Genomic DNA, 26,662 nt, shown 5'->3' on the forward strand with positions numbered 1-26,662 from the left:
TTGTCAAAGCAGATAGTTGAACAACAAACAGTTTGATAATATGTTCAAACTTGAATCAATGCAATTTCTTGATTTTGTTTTTGTCAGTGCGTGCATACTTAAAGCGTGTCAAGTCAGTGCACACACTTAACAAAACACGCCATATAGAGGTGGTTCAATCAAGATTCGAGATTTGGATAGTGCCTAAATGCAAAAGGGCGTTAATGATTATGCATGATTTAATATATTTGCAAATTTAAACTGTAAATGTGTGTATTATTAATTAAGAATTACTTATGTGACTGCTCGAATATTCTAAAAGAAATTCTCGTTTTTGTAGTTTAAACTTCACAAATTAGTTATAGTGTAAAACGAAGCCACATCTTAATTTCGGATACTCAATCGTTTTTGCTTTTCCAGACAAGATCTGTTACGCATTGTTGTACTTGTTTGACTCTTTTGCAAAATGTATTGTTCTTTGGTTGTGTGAATCCTGTCCTATATTGCATTAGAAACCAGAGCTTACTCTTGAAAGTCATGGGGTATAATTATGCTCTTTCAATAATATTATCAATAAAGTATGATGTGTGCGCATTATTCAATTTCGCGCTTTGTTTTATTGCTCACCTAAGAAACTCTTAATGGATGCTGATGATAATTCTAAAGTCTCGTACTGTATAATGTTGATCAACTAAACAATTCGTTCTGTTCGTTGTGAGAAGCGTGTATACCAAAAACTGCGCTATCTGGACAGCCATGTTCAGCTTGAATTGTGTTTTCTGTTTATTTTTGTGATGACAAGGAATGGGGGGGGGGGGCGCAAAATCGGAACCTTACAAGATACAGTTGAATGAACACTCAGGCATATTGCATATGACTTCTAGCTTGAATCTTGATGTGAACGAAGTGTCAAATGACAAGAGATATGCCACCATTGTTTGCAGAAATATGTTTACCATTTGACGAGTTTAGATCATTAAGAAATGCGCTTTGTCATTTGCAGACTGTACGAAGCGTAAATGGATGTCAAGAACAAACACGGATTTGTTACGTTCACATTTTATTGTGTACTCGAACGTATGCTGTATTAATAATATGTTTTACCAGATTTTCCGATTGAAACGGTGTGAAAACAAAATAAGAATATGCAAATACGTATTCGAATTGTATTGTATATGCACCAACTTTTGTGCAATGAAATATGTAAGGGTAACAGCAATCAAAACTATGTACTTAAATTCGCGAGTTTTTAATGAAGAGTATTCACCTCTATGCAGCTTTTTATAATCAGATTTATGTCGGAAAATCATTAAATATATGTTTTGTTTTGACTTCAATCGATAAATTAAACAAATCCCTAAATGTACGACCATATCGTTTGGTACACTCACAACAGGGACGCATTGATTTCCTTTCATGATTGTGGAATTGCAAACCACTCTATTAAGGAGATGTTATGCATCTCAGTTACGTGCTTTCATATTACTTAATTGATGGTCTAGTACATTTGCGTGTTATGTTTTCTTGTATTTATTAAACGAAGCGGTTTAATGTATAAATCGATTGTCTTTACACGGTCTAAAATACCAAGTACATTAAATTCTAGTATTTGTAAATAGCATTAAATGTAGAAAAATAAATATATAGTTGCATACCGGGACCTTGATTTGCTACCAACTTTGCAACAATATACAACAAAAGATCAATAGAAACTAGCCATTGTTAAAGTAGACAATTATTTACAAACTAAATACGATTTACAATTGACAAAATATTATTTCCAAAGAGCTACGATACATTAGGCAGGTATGTCCCTTGTAAACATATCTGGCGTTCTGATCTCTGGGCTGATCTGTTGAGAGACCCACGTAGAAATAGCGGCGTAGTTGCTGTCTTCAACGTTACTTTTTGATTTGAACCAGATTTCTCCTACGAAATCCCCTTAGCTTCGAGTCGTATGGATAACATCAATGCATGCACAGTCAGCAGGTAATAACAAAACGACATGCAAGAAAAAAGTGTAAGAAATTAGATAACCTTGCGATGTTGGTATAATATACGGTGTTCTGTTCGGCCACTCGTTGTGTCGCATGGTTGGTCTCAATAATACCAATACGATAACTCGCATCGTAATTTTGCTCCTCTGTCTCGTTATCTCGCAAACTCGCATCGTGAACCTTTGAATGACAAGGGCAAAAACGTGAAACATGATCCTATATAAGCAGAAAATATGCGAAATATCGATATAACAAAGAGAGATTACGATATTAATACATCGTCCTCGCATTGTTTTATTTGTTTTAAATAATAAAACCACACGTAAATGTGTGTATTGCTATAATTATCCGCTAAACTTAATTTCAGTCAAAACTCTTTTAAGTTGAAAATTGCAACCGCAGTGGGGGAAATCGTTTTGAATAACTTAAGTAAATTTTACAAATCACTTTGCATTCTCAACAACAATAATCTTTACATCAAATACTTGACTTTGTGAAAAAGACCCACGCAAAGTCGCTATTCAACGGTATGAAAGATCAGTCAGCAACTTGACGCAGAACAAAAACAATTATGTTCATATCGGTTTCTGATCTCACCGAGCTGATCATCTGGATCAGCAAACGCGCACAAGTAACCACAGCTTTAATTGACGTTGCTGTTTATGTTTGGAAGGTCCACTTCGGGGACAATCCGTCACCATCGAGCACTGAACACAATACATTTGTAAAGAAACATAACAAACACAATCCTTGTGGTGTACGTATCCAATGACAAAACGAATGCTTCTGAATTGCATGCAGAATAAATGATCTGTTATCTCATCTGGGGTAGTTTAGAACTGCAATCCGTCCGTTGCTATTGTAAGAAGCGCGAATAGATGTTCAATGGCGTACACGAGACAAGGTTTCATTGCGTTAACCGAACTTTGTGAACTTAAGCTGTGTGACCTTGTAATGTTTTCGTTATAATTTAATTCCTTTTAACCATGTTCATGTCTTCATGCAGGTTCTGGTTTTGGGTAAAACGTGTAGTCTTAATTATAATGCATCGGTTTATACGTGTTCAAAATAAAATATTGTTTAACTATGTAACACAAAAGAAAAACATGAACAGTTTTGTAATGAGACACATATTTATGTTAAACTGTGATAACGAACTATAATAGAAAAACTCGCATTCCATGATTGTGTACGGATATGTAAAGAAAAATGACTCTCGGTCAGGCATGTGCACAACGAATTATAAATGTTGACATGCATAGTGACGCGCCATTTCATGACCATATTAAAATGCTCATTCGTTTGTATTAAATTGACTAAACGTAGCTTAAATCAAATTGTATTCGCAATAAAAACTGCGCCTCTCCAGGTCACCACGCTGATTTAACGAAATACAATGTCTAATATGTGTTTTATAACCACCATGTCTGAATGATTTCTTTTAGATTATTTCAGTGAGATCGCCGAATCCGTTTTTTCTATAAATATTGACATATCTTCGAACTAGCCTATACAACATGGCCTTTTCGTGCAAATGATTTTGCAACATACCATAAAGTTTTGATACGCGTTGTCATGCACTGGTTATTTTCTATGAGATTGTTATCAAGCCATTGTAACGTAGTTATACATTTATTTTATAACACTACCAAACATAAATAATATATGTAATAAATTATATGTAAGAATCACAATCAAAAGACACACACTATAAATTACGTTTCATGGTTATCTAAAATAAGGTATCTAGCTGTTTTATTTTGTGTCTATCAAAGGCGTGCCAATGTTTATGTTAATGTTGCTTCTTATAAACTGCATGCGCGTTCATAACTGCGTTGAATATACAACGTTTTAAATATCATTCGCCTAAAAATTCAATACAAATGCAAACGCGGCCTGAATAACTCATTAAAAATGTAACTCGATACTATATCGTAGAACTTATATTGAAACAAATTCATTATTGTTTACATGTGTTTATAAATTATACTTTGTTGTTAGAAGCAAATAACTTTTTATGTAATTAACGAAAGGATTATATTTATATATAACAAAACCGAACAGTGTTTAAAGTCTTAAAATTGGGCTTAGGTACGATTTATATACAATCACATTTTGTAAAGAATTTTGCGCCTTTAATAACTAATTATTTAAATAACGGAATCTTGATATGGGACCAAGCCCTCCACAAAGAATTAAAATAAAACAACAATGGTTTAATTGGAAAATCTTTTGCAATTCCTCACAAAGCCTTTAACAAATAACTGAATAATATTTCTAAAGAGCCACCATTGATTAGGCAGGTAATGTCCCCCAATCTACCTATCTCGTATTCGGATCTTGGGGCTGATCGGTCTGTGGACACTCATAGAAATGGAACCGTTATTACCATACTTGTTTTAGGACTTGCTTGTATGACATTTGAGCTAGATTCGGTTTACAAAACCCCCGGAGACATAACCCCTCCGACCACCTGCATGTCGGGGACAATCTATGGTTAACTCCAACGCAATCTGTATGAACTTTGACAAGTAGAATTTTGATTTTAAGTATAATAGTTTGCAATTACAAAGCAACTATTGTCGGCGGATTATGTCGATTTGTAATGTCTTTTTTTTGCAAAAAACAGCACAATGACTTCAAGGGCAAAAAATGCACACTCACAGTTAAGTCATGTTCAAATATGTTCAGTTATTTGTAATGTAGTTCAACTATAACGAACGACTGTTTTAACTCGTATACACTTTGTTTTCACGATCAGATCTAAGATGAACTGGCGCACGTTGATATAACCAAAAAAAAGTACACACAGTCGAAGATTTTACTTGTTCCGGCTTGTTCGCCGAAGAATGTCAACGATATGGCTATGCTATGAAGCAGGCGGTAGTAGGCTGTTAACAAATATTATTTTTGTATATATATATCTAAATTTCGATTAATTATTGATTATTTTTGCTTAAAATTGCGTTTAGCTCCCCTGAACACAAAGTGCTCATTGTGAGCTTTTGTGATCGTCTTTTGTCCGTCGTGCGTCGTCCGTCGTTAACATTTTTACTTGTGAACACCCAAGAGGCCACATTTATTGTCCGATCTTCATAAAATTGGTCAGAACATGTGTCTCATTGATACCTCGACTGAGTTCGAAACTGGGTCATGTTGGGTCAAAAACTAGGTCACTAGGTAAAAAAAAGAAAAACCTTGTGAACACTATAGAAGTCACATTTGATGCCCAATCTTCATGTAACTTTGTCTAAATGATATTTTGGTTGAGTTCAAAAATGGTTTCGGTCTGTTGAAAAACATGGCCGCCAGGGGGCGGGGCAGTATTCCTTATATGGCTTTAGAGAAACCGTGTGAACACTCTTAAAGTCACAATTTTCGCACAATCGTCATGAAATATGGTCAAACCATTGGTTTAATTGATATCTCGGACGAGTTCGAAAATAGTCCATATCGGTGAAAAATCATGGCCGCCAGGGAGCGGGGCAATTTTCTCTGTATGTATGTAGTGAAAACATGTGAACATTCTAGAAATCACATTTAACAGTGTTTATTTTAAAAAGGGAATGTCCAATCATTCCCAAAATACGTACGGGAAAATAGACTTTTTCATGGCCATTTTGATGTGATTTATTGACATTTTTTGGTTGTAAATTAAACAAAAGTAAAACAAAGTCGTTTTTCTGATGATTCAAGTCTTTTTCTCAAAGTCAAGCTGATAAGCCAACATAACAGAAAATTATAACAAATTCTAAAATCAAATTGATAAGCTGGCGTATCAACTTAAAAAAAATCACAATTAAATTCAAAATCAATTTGATAAGCCGGCAAAACAGAAGATATTAAAAATAAATTGAAAAATCAATTAAAAAATCAATTTGATAGGCCAGTGTATAATTTCTTTTGGACCATTTACACATACAGAAAATGCATTTGTTAAGCCGGCGTATCATTTCTTTTGGACTATTTTCACAAAAAGAAAAATTAATGTATTTAATAAGCTGGCGTATCATTACAACAAGTAACTTAAAATCACATTGCAAGTCAATTTGATAAGCCGGCGTACCATTACTTTTGTACCGTATCCACAAAAAGGAAAATCAATTAATAAGCCGACGTATCATTACTACAAGTAACTTAAAGTCACATTTTATGTCAATTTGATAAGCCAGCGTATCATTTCTTATGTACCATTTACACATAAAAAAGCAAATCAATTTGATAAGCCGGCGTATCATTTCTAATGTACCATTTACACATAAAAAAGCAAACCAATTTGATAAGCCGGCGTATCCATTATGTACCATATTCACAAAAAGGGAAATCATTTTGATAAGCCTTCGTATCATTTCTTATGTACCATTTACACATAAAAAAAGCATATCAATTTGATAAGCCGGCGTATCATTTCGTATGTACCATATTCACAAAAAGGAAAATCAATTTGATAAGCCAGCGTATCATTTCCTTTGTACCACATACACAAAAAGAAAATCAATTTGATAAGATGGCTTACCATTACAACAAGTAACTAAAAGTCAGATTGTAAGTCAATTTGATAAGCCGGCGTATCATTTCTTATGTACCATATGCACAAAATAAATAAAAAGGAAAATCACTTTGATAAGATGGCTTACCATTACAACAAGTAGCTAAAAGTCACATTGTTAGTCAATTTGATAAGCCGGCGTATCATTTCTTATGTACCATTTACACATAAAAAAGCAAATCAATTTGATAAGCCGGCTTATCATTTCTAATGTACCATTTACACATAAAAAAGCAAATCAATTTGATAAGCCCGCGTATCATTTCTTATGTACCATATTCACAAAAACAAAAATCAATTTTATCAGCCAGCGTATCATTTCTTATGTTCCATTTACACATAAAAAAGCAAATCAATTTGATAAGCCAGCGTATCATTTCTAATGTACCATATACACAAAAAGGAAAATCATTGTGATAAGCCAGCGTATCATTTTTTATGTTCCATTTACACATAAAAAAGCAAATCAATTTGATAAGCCGGCGTATCATTTCCTATGTACCATATTCACAAAAAGGAAAATCACTTTGATAAGATGGCTAACCATTCCAACAAGTAACTTAAAGTCAGATTGTAAGTCAATTTGATAAGCCGGCGTATTATTTCGTATGTTCCATATTCACAAAAAGGAAAATCAATTTGATAAGCCGGCGTATCATTTCTTATGTTCCATTTATGCATAAAAATACAAATCAATTTGATTAGCCAGCGTATCATTTCTTATGTTCCATTTACACATAAAAAGCAAATCAATTTGATAAGCCGGCGTATCATTTCGTATGTACCATATTCACAAAAAGGAAAATCAATTTAATAAGATGGCTTACCATTACAATTAGTAACTAAAAGTCAGATTGTAAGTCAATTTGATAAGCCGGCGTATCATTTCTTATGTACCATATACACAAAATAAATAGGAAAATCACTTTGATAAGATGGCTTACCATTACAATAAGTAGCTAAAAGTCACATTGTTAGTCAATTTGATAAGCCGGCGTATCATTTCTTATGTACAATATGCATAAATTTGATAAGCCGGCGTATCATTACAATAAGAAACTCAAAATCATATTGCAAGTCAATTTGTTAAGCTGGCGTATCATTTCTTATGGACTATTTACACAAAAAGAAAATTAATTTGAAAAGCCAACATATCATAACAACAAGAAACGCAAAAGAACAACTTGTAAGTCAATTTGATAAGCTGGAGTATCATTACAACAAGTAACTCAAAATCACATTGCAAGTCAATTTGATAAGCCGGCGTATCATTTCTTATGGACTATTTACACAAAAAGGATATAAATTTGATAAGACGATCTATCATTACACCAAGAAACTCAAAATCACATTGCAACTCAATTTTTTAAGCTGGCGTATCATTTCTTAAGGACTATTTACACAAAAAGAATATTAATTTGATCAGCCGACATATTATTAAAACAAAAAACTTAAAATCACATTGCAAGTCAATCTGTTTAGCTGGCATATCATTTCTTATGGACTATTTACACAAAAAGAAAATTAATTTGATAAGCCAACGTATCATTACAACAAGAAACTCAAAATCACATTGCAAGTCAATTTGTTAAGCTAGCGTTTCATTTCTTATGGACTATTTAAACAAAAAGAAAATTAATTTGATAAGCTGATGTTTCATTACAACAAGAAAATCAAAATCACTTTGCAAGTCAATTTGTTAAGCTGGCGTATCATTTCTCATTGACAATTTATACAAAAAGAAAAATAATTTGATAAGCCGACGTATCATTTCTACAGTCAATTTTATAAGCCGACGTATCACTACAGTAACTACAAAAAAACTTAAAATGACATTGCAAATCAATTTGATAAGCCAGCTTATCATTTCTACAAGAAACTCACAATCACAATTTAAGTCAATTTGATAAGCTAGCTTATAATTTCTTAAGACCATTTACATGTAAAAAAGAAAGCCAGGGAAATCATTACAACACCAAAACTCAAAATTTACATTAAAAGAAAATTAATTTGATAAGCGGGCGTATCATAACTATAAAAACTTTTAATCACATTTGAAGTCAATTTGATAAGGCAACATATCATTTCTACAAGAACTTCAAAATCACGTGATCAATTGGATAAGCCAGCGTATCATTACAACAAGAAACGCAAAATAACCTTGTAAGTCAATTTTATAAGCCGGCCAACCAATGATTTCTACGAAAAAACAATTATAAATACAAAAACCATACATTAAGTCAATTTGTTAAGCAGGTTTATAATTTCTATAAAAAAAATCACTAATACATTTTAAGTCAATTTGATTTTCTGGCGTATTATTTCTTAAAGAAACTCAAAATCACATTGTAAGTCAATTAGATAAGCTGGCCAATCACTTGTACAAAAAAAACTTCAGTCACATTGTAAGCAAATTTGGTAAAATGCACGATTGAAAGTGTGACCTTGACCCTTAGCTAGGGATCTGGGTCTTTCGCGCACCATTATGATTTCCTATTACTGTGCTTTATTTTGTCACTATGATATGATTTGGAAACACGATGGTACAGACGGACAGAAGAATATGCCTCACTTTGGGCGCATAAAGTTATAATTATGGATTGTTCATCAAACAAGTCTAGGGACAAGATTAAACCCACATTTTAGGCGAAATCAAGAAGTCGAAAACGAAAATCTAGATAATCCTAGTGGGAAGTGACTACTTGTGAGCGAGTTTTGCATGCATTAGCAAAGTATTGGTTTAAAATAATCAGTCTCTTGGTAAATGAGGGTTACTGATTAAAACAGGACTATTTCATTGTCAAATTTGACAGGGTAACATCAAATGTGCACATAACAAACTGTTAGAAATAGTGGCATAATAAAGAAGATGCCCTCTCAAAGCGTCCAACATGATGGCCTTCAGCAGCCTGTCTATCATGCACTTGTTTTGAAGAAAAAAAAAACAATTATGCTCTGGTATGCAATAAAGGAAATGCAAAAATGACAGAACAAAAGGCAGCCATACAAAGCCAAAACACCAACAAAACACAAAATGAAAATAATTTGTCTAATTTCAGTAGATTTCCTTTTCCTATAGTTTGTATAAAAATAAACCACTGGCTGCCTTGAGGTCAGTTCTGTTAACCTCTTCTTACCACCCTTGCGTTTGTCTGCAAATAAAATAAACACGTTTTACAAAAATAAAATAAAAAGCAAGGGTACAGTACTAAACAACCTATGACATATTAAGAATGCACATTTTTATTTTCAGATAAGGTTCTTCAATTTAGTAATGTATATAAACGGAAGTCATGATATGTAAACTCAGGCCTTGAATAATTTTTCCAGAGCCACTCGCCCTGCAGGCCGAGTAGGCTTGACAATCCACTGGCTCTTCACTTTAATCTACTTGCCCTGCATTAAAAAATATAAATCTATATTTATAGTGATGACCTTTTCTAAACTTTAACTATCATCTGACTTTGTCTCATTGAAATAAACAAACATCTGTAAGTCGACGAACTTTTACTGAAAGACATGCATGATTTACAAATGGTTACAGTATTGTAAATTTTGGTTAAGGCTTCTGATCACGAATTATTCAGTTCATTAATAAATATTTTTTCTGTTTATATATAATTAAATATAAGAAGTATTATAATAATACTACTGTATGTATGTATTACTATTTTATTGACATTTACATTAAAATGAAATTGTATTCTTCACGGAATTACAAATATATTTAACTGTCTTTTTCACTTTCACTCGATTAGCTAAGAGCACTGACATCTACGAAACGAGCGCAGCCAATTTCGAGAATTATTTATACTGTGCCAGTGACGTCATGTTTCATTGTCAAAACGAAAGTGCAGTTTCTTTGTGTACCTAACCTATTTTTTGTTCGTTTGAAAAATTGTTCGCAATTTGTATTAATGTGGCAGGAGTTCTAGAACTGAATTTATATTTCTCAATTTGAAAAACAGCACTCGCCCGGTCGGTCGAGTATTTAACAAACTTTACCTGCCTGACTGTCAACTTAACTCACAAATGCGAGCGGTCGAGTGGATTTTTCAAGGCCTGTTAACTAATTACTAATATTATTAGCCATTATCTAGTTTACAGGCTAAAAAACTCTGTACTAAATTAATAAAGTGACAATAGTGTTTCATGCCTTGTCAAATACATCACACATCTTTGCATGAGTGATTATTCATAGAAAGTCCTACTTTGATAAGAAAGTCTTTCTTTGAATAGAAAGTCTTAATTTGTTTTCAAGTTTTTTCTTATTCTAACTTCTTATCATGTAAACAAGATATGCCTGGCGAAAGGTTTGCATCATTTGATCAAAGCGATTAACTGTCAATCAATTGAGCAAAATAATCTATACATAAAAAGTTATATTGACATGAATAGATTTGTTTTATAGAGAAGGACATTTATACACATTTTTGATAAAATTTCAAAATTGTGCCAAGAAAAAATGCACAAAGTGAAACATCGGGATAAATAAAATAAAATAAAAAAATATCTACAATTAAAAACCTAGTTTAAAACAAATGCAGTCGGGACTACTATTTCCCAACAAATGGTAGACACAAACTAAACAGTCCCACGCAAAAACCATTTACCTATTTTAACAAATATTAATGAGTTTGTATGTACTTGGTGCACAGCTTTTCAAAATATTAAGGAAAATGTAGTCAGGGCTTTATAATGATTACTAGTTAAAATAAGTGACCCTTTTACAGGGTTCCCGCTGTCGATCGCCATTGGCGCCAATTGCGACAAAATAAAAAATCTGGCGACAAAATTTCGTAAATGGCGATTTAAAAAAAAATCGTCATTTTTCTGCATTTATATTTTCTTAAAATGACAAAAGACGCAGGCGGCGGCTGTGTTTACCAGCCGCTTTACGGCAGTCGTACTACTATAGATTTCCATGATGTAAGCGATACAGCTGTTTTCAATGGAACGTGGAGCTGACTGCATACTACCGCAAAGTGGCATGTTATGGTGATAATTGCGATTATCTGGAGTGTTGTTGCAAGTTATCTTAATTGGTCGGCAGTTTTATTGCATCAGAGATAAGGCAATATTGAAATATGCCGACTTTGCGCTTAAATGTGAAGTGTTTGTCACAGTGTTCGAAGCAGATTCAAGACCATTAAATTGACAACAATGACAATCAAAAAGGTAAGCATCGATTGTTTTTAGAAAAATCGGGTGTAATTATAGAAAATATTAAAACATTTTACATGTATTGGTTCTATTTAAACAGTGACATATTTCTGTTTCACTCGTCATAATGGCAAGTTCAGAGTGTAAAACGACTTTTAAAAAGTGAACATTAGATTCTGCTAATTTTGAGACTCATTCAAAATGCAAACGTTCCCCTCCCTAACATTCACCAACTAACAAACAAAAACCAAACAAAGACAGTTGTTTATCAGAATTGTATTTCCTTCAATATGATGTCCAACACACAATCTACGCTGTGTGAACTCTTTATATCCTCATCACTTATCAATTCACTCACTACCGAATGTACTGTTTTAAGAAAGGTAAACATAGTTAAGCACATTTATATTATTCATATACTACACATTAATTGATTATTATTAGTTTAATATTAATATTATATCTCCCTTTTTGTATTTTCAGAATACCATAGAGCTTATGAAGCACCAATACTGTGGCAACATATTCAGGCTGCTAAGAAGGTGTCAATCAACAAGAGTTACAACTGATTGAATGTGCCTTTATTTAATGAACAATTTTAAATGTGTTGTTATTATAAATACTACTGCTATTAAATCAATTCCTTTAACATACTGTAAATGCTCATTTTTTTTGGTATTATAATAACATGATCTTCATCGCCCAAATGTTGCCCCAGTGAGGCGACAACTTTTTTAATTTGGCGAAAGTAAATGGCGACAACTTTTGAAAGCCCAGAGGGAACCCTGCTTTTAATAATATTTTATCAGCCAAAAGTGATACTTTTCTTATACATATGTAGTGTATCCTTCTTAATGAGACCAGAGCTTAAAATGTCAAGTTTGTAATCTGGTTTAAGAATGTTTACATTTCATACCCTTATTAAGAATGGACTGCTGACTCTTGGTAGACCGTTGATCTAATGGCTGTTTTCTTTTTTTCACCAGCTTCAACTGAAACATATCATCAACAAGAACATTAAGTAACAATATACCGGTAATCCCTATAAACACACAAGTTAGCAAATGTATGTGGCATACTGACCTTTCCCTCAAAATCCTCGAAAATGGTCATATGAATGCAATGATAAGTACTCAAAATAACATCAATTTAGTAAATTAAGGTCGTGGTGGTGTAGTGGATGTGGTATCCACCTAGCGATCGGGAGTGTGTGGGTTCGATCCCTACTCTGGGAGCGTTCTCACTATATCCCCCATAGACACCAAGAACTGGTTCTTCCCAGGAAACAGACTCAAGAGTGCCTCAATAAGCTTAAGGCTTTTGATGCAATCAAGCTAAAATACGTTCGTAAACATGGGTTTTTTGGGGTTGTGGGGGAAAGGGCCTTTAGCCCTTATGTGGGGGAAATTTTACGCGGGACTTTAGGGGGAATTTTTTTAATTTTTTGGTTCTGAAAGGGGAAAAACCAGCCTAGTTTGGTGGGGGAAGACGCCGATATTTGGCGTCTGTTATATAAGGTAAAAAAAAAAAAAACTAGTTAATATTTTTTTAGCTTTTCAAAATATGGAAAATGTCATCTTGCATGCTTTTGACTGATGTTTATAACAAATTATACATTAGTTCAATACACAGAGGTGTTTCAGACTCCTACCTTTGGATCTCTTGCATCCTTTTCAAGAAGGCGTTCAATTTCCTCTGGAAGACGTTGTTCACTGTTGCAGCACGAGCATTTGTTTTGATTTGCCGTTTGTCTGGGTAAAGTATCTTATATCCATATTGGATTTCTTTGTTCCTCATTTTGCTTTATTCTGAACACAAATGAATCCCAGATTTCAACTGCCAATGGATTTTTAAATAAAACTTGAAGTTCTCTTATTTGTTTTAAAACTTTGTCAAATTCAATGTTTTCATAATTTGGTTTAACACTGTTAGGTCTACCAGTTGGCATACATTTTAAAATTGTCGATTCAAAGTCAGTCCATGCACTTTTGTGTGATCCTTTGTATGAAACTTTAATACAATTGTCCACTCGCAGAAATCTGTATTGCAATGGTTCACTTATCCCTAAAACTGAAACCTGTATAGCATCCCTCAACCACTCCTTGACATTGAAAATGTTCGTGAGCATTTGTGACTTTGGGCATATTTTTAATAAGTCGTCTAATATTTCGGCATCAGTCTTCCGAAGTTTGTCCGCAATTTGTTTAAAACTTGCATCCACATCTTCATGTGTATGTCCTATCGGAAGAAAGGACAGGTGAACCTTCAATGAAAAACAAATTATTGGAGGTATTTCAATATGGATAAGCCAGACTACAACCAAAGGGAAATTATAAATAACAGAACAAAGTGGATATTGAACTTACAAGCACATTTGTTGAATTGATATCACCCGCCAAATGAAAAAACCTCATGTTTCAATCAATTAATGGAAACAACTATCAACTGTCCGAATCATTCTAACAAATATTATGTAAGAACCACCAAAGAAAGATAATACACATTAAATTTGAATTTCCTTACATTCCATACAACAGCACAGACACACAACATTCTCAATTTCAATTAATTATGAAGGGGCTATAATTCTTTAGCTTAACCCCAAAAAACTTCCAAGTGTACCACCACAATATGACACTTAACATTTATATTGAATTTTAAAACATTTCATACAATAGTAATTGTGAAACAGTTCATGGCAATAAATAATAATCAATTTAAATCAATAATGTAAATAAAGGGTCATAACTCTTGAGATACCAATGCAATCCCAAAACCCCTTATGCATGCACCACCGCTGCATGATTCACATTTATTTTTAGTTGCATTAAATTCAATACACTTGTTAATGAGAAACAGCTTTATACTGACAAAATTGCTAAAATTTATATTTATTAAGAGGGCATAACTCTAAAATTACCAAGACTTTCCAAGCATAATTTATGCGTACAGCACAGTACAATTGTGATGCATATTTTTGTAAGATTCATGGACTTCCAACAGAAACTGCTTCGGACAGAACAAAATCCTCAATGTCAACCAATAAGGGGGGACTTACTCTTGAGTATACAAGGCTATCCAAATAGAATGTGGACTCACTTGCACCATGTGATGATGATGAAACATATATATTTTAAGTTTCATGAATGCCTATGCAACAGCTACTGATTAACAGCTTCGGATGGAAAAAATAAATCTAAATTTCTATCAATTAAGGAGACATTACTTTGGAGCTACCAAGGCTATCCAAACAAAATTCATGCATGCACCACCAAACAATGAAGATGCATAATTATTATAAGTTTCGTGAATTTATATGTAATAGTTACTGAGGAACAGCTCTGGATGGAAAAAAATACATGTGCACATTCACAGTTTCATAATACATATTTATTTTAACTTTCATGAGTTTCCATTCAAAAATTATTGAGAAACAGCTCCAGATAGAAAAAAAGTTGACAACATTCTCATATTTCAGTCAAATAAGGGGGCATAGCTCTAGAAAGACCAGGCCAATCCCAACAAAATTTACACGGGCACCACTGCATCATGTTGATACACATTTATTTTAAGTTTCATGAAATTCCATGCAAATGTTACTGAGAAATAGCTCCGGACTGAAAACGCAAAAGCAATCTCCATCCGCCATTGGCGGGGGATAAAGCACTAGTTGGTTTCAGCAACATGCTTATGTAAAATATTAATACCACAACATTCCCCTCTTAGTGACAAACAGCTTTGGACTGACCAAATTTTTCTCTGTGTTTACCAAGTTGATACAAAACTTCAACATGCACTACCTCAGAATGATTATACACATTTGTATTCAAGTTTTATGAAATTCTATACAAAAGTAAGTGTGAAACTGCTCAAAATGGACACAATTACTCAATCAATATAGGGGGGGGGGGCAAAACTTTTGAGTTACCAAGTCTATCCGTACACATTTTTGTGTGCACTTCCACAGTTATATGGTACACATGTATTGCTAGTTCAATAAAATTCATTACAACAGTTGCTGAGAAACAGCTCTGGATTTAATGTATTGCAATTTTAATGAACTTTTATGCAAGATTATGTGACCTTGACGTAATTCTTTTGCATGACACACTGATCAATGATGGTGAACAAATGTACCTAGTCATTTTAAATCTAACATATAATGACATACTTATGTCCCGGACATGCTCATTATGGTCATTTATGGTCAACTCCCAAGTGTGAACTTGACCTTGTAAAGTTGGGGATATGTATGTACTTCTTTGGCAAAATACACTATCCCATGATGGTAAACAAATGATAACCATTTTAAAATCTAATGATAAATGACATAGTAACAGTCCGGACAAACCCTCGGGACAGAGCAACAGAAGGAAATGTCTTATGAAAAAATTGTGAACACATGATGCTGAATGATGGACAAAGGCCAGTCACAAAAAGAACTCACCCAAGTCCAAAGTGCTTCGATGAGCAATAAACATACACTTACTTAAAATGTTAAGACAGAAATAACAAACCTCCTGAAATATGTTTTTCGTTACCAGAAGCTCACAGAAGGCCAATACCATATGATTTTTGTTGTCTCGTCCACAATTGTCAGCCTGTATGAAAAATGTAGGCGGTAAGATGTTGTCCTGAAAAAAATAATAATCATATCTTGACATTTCAGGTGTAAGGGTATTTTGTTTTACAAAATATTCATTAATCAATAGTACACCTCACATAAATTTCTTTCTTCTTTGCTTATAAAAATTACTGAGGTCCGTTCTTTTGAAAAGTGCCTGGTAAAAATGCGCACGCATCTTGTCAGTGGGCACTTTTCTGTATAGCGCCCACTAATAGTACCCGTTAGAATGTTTTGCAAGTTTCCCAACGGAAATATGTTTCGGTTACAGTTTCCTTGTTCTAAAACTGAATAATTATTAGTTTACACAGTTATATATAATGTTATTAAACGGTAACATATTGGTGGAATGTGTTTATTTGAATAAACATATATTTGCTAAATAATATTTGGTATACTTTAAGAAATAGCAAACTCACTTCGGACCCAATGGCAAAATAGTGACCAGCCAGGCAGCCCCGAAGAGTATATCGACCTCAGCCTTCAGCTTCGGTCCATAAACTATTCGTGGCTGCCTGACTGGTCAATATTCTTTCAAAGGGTCCTCAGTGAGGTTTTCTATTTCTTAAATGGTACATGTTATGGCGCAAAAACAAAACAATATTAAAGCAAGTAATGCTTGTAAAACATGTATCACGTCCTCTAAAATGCCATTATATCCACACAGATGTATTACATGCCAGGTGTTTCAAAACAGAAAGTTTTAAATGTAACACTGACATTGACTTGTCATGATCTTGTAATATAGTTATTAACAACCTTACCAAAGTCTAGGTACAGACAGACAGACCAACTGATCAGCCGACAAGTGCAAACTATATGCCACCTCAGGCTCTTCTTTGAATTCATTATATACCAGTAACAAAATGAAGGGCATTTTCTTACTTTCATTAACAGTCAGTGAACATAAGGCTTGACCATAACTTATGATAAGCCCATTTACTTACTAGCTCTCAATATAAACTTAAAAGTATGCTTATATTATAAAGTTTAGGCTCATTCTTGCATTTTTCACACACATTATGTAGGTGGTGTGACCCAAAAACATTATCAGTTTTGAAGTGAAGAAATAATACATACACGACTGTCAGCAGTAAGTTTCAGCATCTAAAGAAGGACATTTATGGTGAGGTTCGGATCGTGAGGGTATTCGTTGAGGTCGATAAAGGTGTGGAAACCGCCGTGTCCATGGTTTATGACTCCAGTAACATGGGTTTTCAGCAGATCCGCCATCCTCATGTTCTTGGGAAGTCTTCCAGTGAAATGTGGTAGGTTTGTTTTAGTTGTAAAGATAATTAATTTATACTTAATTTCTTTTTTTCTTGCATTTCTCATTTTTAGAGATAAACTGCTTTTATACCATTAATAAACATAATTTTAACAACATAGAAAATTTAATCAAGAATTAAAAAATAATAAAGTCTCTCTTAATGAATTAAGGCCAGATACTCTACTATACACACCAGCCAATCACTTAGTTACAGTATTGCAGTTTGTAAATGGCCCTCTACCAAGCATATTCTTTTCGATTCCTCTCAATCTGTTCAGTCTTGAATTTCAAAACAAGTTTAAAATCCAGTAACAATAGATAAAATTCTTTAGATGCATTTCTTACTCAAGAGAATTAGACACACCAGATAACTGCTTGAAATTAAGTTTTTACAAAATTATTGGCAGAGGCACAGAGTGGGTAGAACTTTTCAAGTGTTTTGTTTTCTAAAATTTCCATTCATTTTATGTTTTTTTTTCTATCTTAAAATCTATACTAGTTCATATCTTAAGGAGCAGGAGGCATCAATACATATTGGACATTGAATAAAGGTCATTCCCTTTGAATTGCTTATAAAAAAAATCTGACAGAATGCTTGTTAACATTTTAAAGACTAATATCTTACACTGATCCATCCCATCAATTATCATAGATAGATAGGCTGTAGGCTCCAGTCGGCTTTTCCTCCTTTTCCCATAGTAGTAGGTTCTTTCCATCCTGATTTTTTTTCAATTAATACGATATACACTGCTGGCATACAAGCATCCAATTATCACAGGTAAGTACAAGTAAAATTCAGAAAAACAAAATTGGCCCAAAATGACTTAGAATCCGGAATCTTTTACTTCTATTTCGGAAAAATATATACTTTTTGGCATTGGGAATGGGGCCTATTTTCGGCCCCAAAATAAGCCGGAAAAAAACACAATATGTGAATCAGTTTTATATTTAGAACATAACTTGCAATGAATAGGATTAGTACAGGATTGTCGACTCCTGAATTGCCAATTCCCAGTTTGCTGAGTCCTTTTTGTAGATTCCCAGATTGCCGAACATTTTATTTGGGTAACTTACTATTTGTGTATTATGTGAACATGGTAAATTAAGCATAAACATGCAAATTCAAGCATATAATGAAGTAAATCTGAAAAAAAGGAAAAATACACTTAATATGTTAATAATGGACACCCAGGCCTTTTTTCTGCTTATCTCAAGGGTTCGATAGTCGGACCCATTCCCCATGCAAAATATGCATATTGTTTCCTCTGTATATTAGACTCTATATCTCAATTTTATTTTTATAAACAACCTACAAAATATATTTCCATAATTTATATGATTTTTATCCAACATGGCAGGAAAACCCCCTGCCCAAATAATGCTTTTGTTGATGAAAATTCTTCCCAATTTGGAAGATTTCATGACTCGAAAAATCCCCATTTTGCTAGGTACTTTTCACCCAAATAGACAGAAAAAGGCCTGACACCTAATAAAACTGCTCTCTTATATGCAAATGGTTATTTCATTTTATAAAAGTTTGGGTAAATGGGCAAGTACAACTTTGTGTGCGTTACTTTATACCTCAAATAAAATAACACACACATAAATAATAATACAAATAATTATAATAATCAGGGCTTTTTTTCTTCTTAGAGAATAGCCGTGAAAGGCCTATTTACAATTTTCAAACGGCCATTTCACAAATCTAACACGGCCACAATACTTGACAAAAACGGCCACTTTTTGTAACAGTGAAAATCGGGACATTTTGGTCTCAAAAGTGTCAAAATGGGCCAGTTCACAATTCAAAATTACAATTTGTTCCTATATTTGACATTAGCGGGACAAGATATTGAAAGTGGAGAGGCTTTCTATGGTTTGAGAAAGAGTAAAGCAGTCTTAATATAATATTAAGACTGCTTAACTCTTTCTCAAACCATAGAAAGCAATATTAAATATTGAAGATCTAAATGTAAGACATTAGTGGTTATTTGTTGGAAGAAAAAGTGTCCAGTCAATGGAAATATGATTTTAATTGATTATGAATGGATATTTTAATATGATGCAAGTAATAAAGCTGCTTCTACTATACTTATTCTTCATAAACTAAATTTCAGAATTTTGACAAGTTTCAGAAGTTTGTGACTCATTTTTTCACAATTTTGAAATGTTCATGACTCCTATTTTCACAAACTGAGTGAGGGGGCCATGGCCGCTTCACAAAGTTAGGAAAAAAAAACTAATAATAAAAATTACAAATATCTGAGCTTACATCTGGAATTGATTGTGACCCTCTATTCGCTGCTTGATCTGTGCTCTTGTGATGGCATTTGCAGTTTTTTCCAGTTGTTTTTCCAGTTTTGTGCAGGTGGAACACTTAGAAAACGAGTTTGTCTGAAAAACATACATACATCACAAATGTACAATGTATATCAAAATAGCCAAATGATTCAGAAGTCTTGGACAAGTAGGAACAGCTATTGTACCCTCAAGTCAAGTGATATTTTTACAAGTAGTTGGAATCTAAACCATGGGTTTTTTACCTTATACAACAGACGCCGACTATCGGCGTCTTCCCCCACCAAACTAGGCTGTTTTTGTTTTCCTTTCAGAACCAAAAATTCCCCCTAAAACTTTTTTTTTTTAATTAGAAAGATGTGTCTCATGATTATAATATCTCAATTCTATTTCAATTTAATCTTGCCAAACGTAATAAATTATGAAAAAAAATGAATATAGTGCAAACATGTACAAATGTATTGTAATAATGAGAGAGTAAGTAAACAAATCCCCCAAAAAGGGAAACGTCGCGAAAATTCCCACGCGCACAAATTTCCCCCAAAGTGGAAAATCCCGCGTAAAATTTCCCCCACATAAGGGCTAAAGGCCCCTTCCCCCACAACCCAAAAAAACCCTGTAAACCAAGACATAGTAAACAAATAACAGTTTAATTTGTTTGATAAGTCTTTTGTGTGTGTTTTACGAGTACAAGTCTGTTAAAAGAAAGAAAAAATAATAAATATGTGTGCTCCTGTTTATTTGTTCATCTAAATTACAGAAGTTTTACCATACAACTGTTTTTGGCAAGACGTTTTTCACTAGTTCTTATAACTAGAAGGTGTTTAATGTTTTTAGAATTCAAATAACTCGAATTTTAACCATGTTTGATTATCTTTGGTGATCATTATCATGTATTGAACTGCCAAAAAGGAGCAGGAAGGAAATTTGAGTCAGATATTTATATTTTCTTATAATGTATTACATCTTTGATAAAAAGAGTTTTAAACATACTCTGTTCATTGCTATAAATGTTAGCCAAAAAAAAAATGAATTTCAAAAGATATTCAACATATCTTTGTTGGCCACCATTTTCAACCACTCAACTATTTTAAATTTCATGAAATTCCATGCAATTGTTACTTAGAAACAGCTCTGGACGGAAAAAAGATGATTCTTTTTATTAACTTCAATCCATAAAGGGGGTCGATCCAAACAAAATTTAGGCTTGCACCACAGTAGTATAATAACAGACATTTTTAAGTTTAAAGAAATGTGATGCATTATTAACGGAGAAACAGCTCTGGGTGGAAAAGTGTGGCAGACATACAGAGGTATGGATGAACAGACAATGACAAACAATATCCCTGCACCTTCAGCACGGGATAATTAGTATGTAATATTCACGCATCACGGTGTTGTAGTGGAAATGGTGTCCGCCTAGCGATCGAGATTTTGGGTTTGATCCCTACTTGAGGAGCGTTCTCATTATCTCTGCCATAGACACCAAGCACTGATTCTTCCCAGAAAACGGACTCAACAGTGTCTCAATAATCCTAAGGCTTTTGATGCAATCGAGCTTAAATGAATAGGTTTAAACTAAGCATGTAACATTAAAATAAGTAAAACAAGAGTATACCTTCTTTATTTTAAGAAGTGGAAAGTACTGTTCCCAAATTTTGAAGAACTGAGATCTGCTGACATGATTCTCATCATCCAGTTCACTTTTGTATTTTAAATACAGGTCTGCCTTTCTGGTTTTGTATGCCAGCTGGATCACATCAGTGTCAGGCATTCGATCACCATGGTATGTTGCATAGTCCTCTAACCAACTAATGAGATGCTTTGAGGATTCAGACATGTCTCTAGGTTTTTTTCCTTTCACACTCACTGCTTGTCTGTTGAACATATCCAAAGCCCTAGAAAAAGTATTTTTATTTATTCTAAGTAGAGAACAAAAGGCTTTTGAACAAAATATTTGTTGATTTATGTCCAAAAAGCTAAAGCGTCCATGTCTTTTTGATCTACTGACATACACTTTCAGTAACTGCATTCTTATATTTCTTGAATTCATCCAAAATTGTCTTCTTGTTTCTTTTGCAGTTAGAAAGTATGTTTTACTTAAACACTGACGTCCACATGCACAAGTTTCTTTAAGTGCACTTTTGATGTCTAGCAAGCTTAAGGCTTTGCTTTTCATTTTGATGCCCGGGCTAACTTCAGCTATAATAAATAAAAAAAGGCAACAAGATTGAATAAAAAGTCAGATGCAATCACAGTATTTATGTCATCAATTTTATAGACTGTTTGGGTATGACACATGCAGACAATGTTCCAAATTACCAAATCCCGAACAACATTCCCGGTTGGCCAAGTCCATTAAGCCCTTTCCCAGATTTTAATAATTTATGTTATTCAACATAAGAATTTTCTAATTGTGTCACTTATGCCGAAATTTATTTGATACAAGAGAAAAATGGCAAGGTTTGTTTTAAAGAAATTATTGAGAGCGTTTATCGTAAATATTTACCAGAAAGTGCTTTTAAACTGTTATAAACGGGATTAGCTGGTAATGAATATAAACTTGAAAAGTAGCAAGTATGCAGTAATAGAGTCGGGTTGAAACGGATGTATTGGGGAATCGTTCGATTCGGGAATTTACTATTTCTGCGGAAAAGACTTAACACTTAGGAAGGGGGTTTATTCCGCCTGTCTGAAAGATCGAAGGGCGTTTGTTTCGCTATGGAAGAGGGTTTCTTCCGTGTATGCAAAATGTGATAGGGGGTTTCTTCCGCTATGCCGTTTTTAGGGAAGGGGGTTTCTTCCGAAGGGGGTTTATTCCGGTAATCTATTTTCTTTTCTTTTTTACTGTTCAATACAATATTTTATTGTTTATATCTTACAGTGTTATAAAACCTTTTTAAACTAGATATTTACAAGACAAAACCATCACTTTTTATATGTTAACACGCTATTCCCCCCCCCCCTAAAAGGGCATTGACCTCCTTCCCCCCAAATCACCGTACATTTAAAGGCAAACATAATGTAAAGTTATCCAGTGTTAACCCCTCATTTGAAATATGTGATACTTACAGTTTTAAACTGAATCAATATAATAACAAGTTGTTTTGAATACTTTTTTCCCATTCAAAAAAACTCGAAAAATTAGTAAGTTGTATCTATACAACAGGTTTTTTTCCCCACTTTTTGGGAAGATAGCCCATGGCTTTGGGATTGGGAATTTTATCGGCGTTTCCAAGAAATTGGGAAAATGAATTCAGGATTGGAATTTTTTGGCACAAAAAGTCTACTGAATTGGGGAAAACTAGTTTGATATAAGTCTTAATAATAATTCAAATTAACAGAATAAAATGATATAAATCCTTATTATATACTTTTTAGATGTAATTCAAATAAAATTGAGATAAAATAATCATAAGACACTTATAATTTTTTTTTTTTTTTGGAAATTGAGAATTTTTTACCAAATTTTGGGGAAAAGTATACTTTTTTCCATTGGGAACATAGCCGTTATTCGCCTATAAAATCGGGTCAAAAAAACCCTGTACAAATATAATGTAAATTAAGATAAGTTAAGAAAACTAGATTTAACATTTTTTAACTTTATTAGTAGAACACAAATTCTACTTTAATACCATACTCGAACATTGGTTCATTTCTTTCAAATAATAACATGAAATGTATTTAAAAAAAATAATTGAAAGTCAATGAAACAAAACATGATTATTTCTTAATCTGGTTATCTTGGCAAAATCTATAATAGTAAATTTAATTCTGTTATAGGAGATTGGCCTCTCTGCATGTGGTAAACAAGTGTGTTTGAAGTGCAAATTCCTAGATAACAAGTTGCCAGTAATTATCAATCTAATCAGCAACTTGGGAAGTACCCTACTGTGACCAGCTGTTTCCCTTTTATTGCACTACACCATCACCTAGATGTCATAAAGCTGATAAAGAATGCTTGTAAAAACAACAGAAAACTGCATGCCACTGCAACCCTACTGTAATAATATTTTAATCTTGGCATCTTTACTAATTATACAGTTAATTGAATTTCTGGCCAGACCACATCTAGCAATACAGTTTGTTTGAAGTGCTTATTCCTAAATAACAAGATCAGAGGTCTCACTCTTGTTTGGGGGCACAGTACATGTACTATCAGACTGGGGAATTTAAGCATCACATCATTTTTCCAAATAGGAGGAATTTAAACCAACACATAAGAAATAATAAAATACATTTTTAAATCACTTGACTAATTTTTTTCACAACCATATATTAACATTTTGCAAAACAGGACATTTGCTATCTAGAACAAAAACTCTCCCATCAGTTTTATTGGGGGCAGACAAAAGCTCTCCCATAAATAAAAACAGGGTTGGCACGAAAAACCTGCCCCGGGAAAACCCGTTTTTTCCCGCCCCGGGCAATTCTCTGAAAGTGGGCAATACTATTTTTTTTTCATTAAACATGCAGTTGTAATTTTTTTGTATTATCCTCACTTCTCTGCGAGCCTCTATTGTAAAGAAAAAAGAGTTAGCAACTGCTGTAGAATTGTTGGCAATACTATTGACATAGAAGTAACATATCGTCACTGTATGATATATACAATTTTACTGCAGACTTCAAAGTGACTGTTGTTTTATTAATTACAACATCTTGTCACAGTTTCTTAACAGGAATATGTCACTTACTGTAGCAATCAAAGCAATTGTTCACTGTTTATGGGAGGGCCCTTATTGGCACTAATCTGTGTATCTTTTATGGCCCCTAAATAACAGTTAGAGGGCCTTTGTCTGGCCCTAGTAGGGCCCTTATGTTGCCCAAATAGGTCCAATGTTAATCTAAGTAGCCCAGTGTTATTTTTTAGTTGTACAAACTGAGTGAGTGTCATAAATGAAGACACAAAACTGTGTCAATAATTTAAAACACTAGATTGGGACATGAGTCTTTATGCAACATAAGAGCAACTAAATAATTTGAATGATAACAAAAAGATATATTACATGTATAATCCCTCATGTCTCTACCCATTTCCTTTTTCCTTCATTCTGTTACATATCATATTTTTAGAAAAATAATGTGAGTTAATAAAATGTTAATCAGATAGAACACAGATACCAAGTTATACCCAGTGTTGTCCATAAAGACCATTAAATTGAACTTCATTTGTGTAAAAATAAGAAAGTATTATTAGGATTCCAAACTTTACACATGATGTAGTTGGTTAAATGTAACAAATAGTTTCTAATTAATAATAATTAATGGATATAAATTTATAAAGACTTATAATCATATAAGTAATATAATTGTCATGTGTAATATCTTTATTACCCAGTAAAGCCCATCCAAACCATCCAAAACAAACACAAAATGAATTGCACTTTTTTGCAGAAAAAAATAATTATGAATATGCATCAACAAGAAGTAGAAGTTAACAGTTTAAATAATCGAATAGAATTGCTAAAATAGTTATTTTCTGTTATATGCTATATCATTGTGCAAGTTGTGCTTTTGTATAATTGTGTAATATCTTCGATACCCAAGTAATGCCCATCCAAACAGACAAAGAAAAAGAATTTCCATTTTCATGAAATTGAGAAGGAATTATGAATATGTTTTCACATGAATTAGAAGTTGACAATGTAACTAATAGTTAAAAATTGTTAATAGATAATCATGTTCTTTTAATATGTACAAACTCATTATTATCGTATAAGTTATACAATATTGCAATATCTTAAGTTTATATAACCCAGTATTGCCCACTATTTTCCCAGTAAAACCCGGGTTTTCCCAGTATTACCCGCCCGGGCCGGTCAAATCTATAAGACCCGGGTTTTATGCCAAACCTGAAAAAAGGGGGGGGGGACAAAAGCTCTTCCATGAAAAAAAAGAGGCGGACAAAAGCCCTCCAGTGAAAAAAATCAGACGCAGACTCAAGATTCCCCAGACATGTAGTTTTTTTGCTGGTGTACGGAAGAAACCCCCTCCGGAAGAAACACCCTTCCCTAAAATGGGCAAAGCGGAAGAAACCCCCTTTCATATTTTGCATAGGCGGAAGAAACACCCTTGCTAGTTTTGCATATGCGGAATAGACCACCTTCCATAGCAGAACAAACCCCCTTCCATAAAAATTAATGAAATCATGTGTATGCAAAATGTGAAAGGGGGTTTCTTTCGCTAAGCCATTTTTGGTGATTCAAGTCAGAATAAGAAAGTTTTTTTTAAAAGACGAATGCTTCGGTTATTGTAGGAAAATATGTATGAAATATCTTCGTCACAATCAGCTCAGGGCGTTAATTTGTCTTTGCTGCATTTGATGAAATGCGTCTTCAATGTATATTTTTTCTTTATATTCAAGGTCCTTTAATGTACTTTAATGTATTGAAGATAATGATGAGAAGTTGAGATTCACAGCTTGAATATCAGGTTTTTTTCCCCTTTTTGGGAAGATAGCCCATGGCTTTGGAATTGGGAATTTTATCGGCATTTTGAAAAAATTGGGAAAATAAATTCAGTAGCCTTCTTTGGTAGCACTTTAATACAGCCATATATATTGATATAACTCTTTACTATAATGATTCAAATTAAACGATCAAAATCATATTAATCATAATTATGTACTTTGTTACATGTAATTGAAATAAAATTGTGATGAAATAATCATCAGAGACTTCTTAATTTTTATTTTTTTGTCAAATTTTGGGAAAACAGTATACCGTTTGCCATTGGGAACATAGCCGTTTTTCGGCTATAAAATCGGGCCAAAAAATCTGAAT

At 33.4% G+C, this 26,662-nt stretch overlaps 1 long non-coding RNA gene across 1 annotated transcript; it reads left to right on the top strand.

The window, feature by feature from the left end:
* Positions 1-11,493: 11,493 nt before the first annotated feature.
* On the top strand, positions 11,494-12,342 carry LOC127871594 (uncharacterized). The gene is made up of 2 exons (XR_008045467.1): positions 11,494-11,703; positions 12,172-12,342. It is a non-coding gene; the product is annotated as an uncharacterized LOC127871594 (long non-coding RNA).
* The last annotated feature ends 14,320 nt before the right edge of the window (positions 12,343-26,662 follow it).

Source organism: Dreissena polymorpha, chromosome 3 (assembly GCF_020536995.1).
Source record: "Dreissena polymorpha isolate Duluth1 chromosome 3, UMN_Dpol_1.0, whole genome shotgun sequence".
NCBI classification, from domain to species: Eukaryota; Metazoa; Mollusca; class Bivalvia; order Myida; family Dreissenidae; genus Dreissena; species Dreissena polymorpha.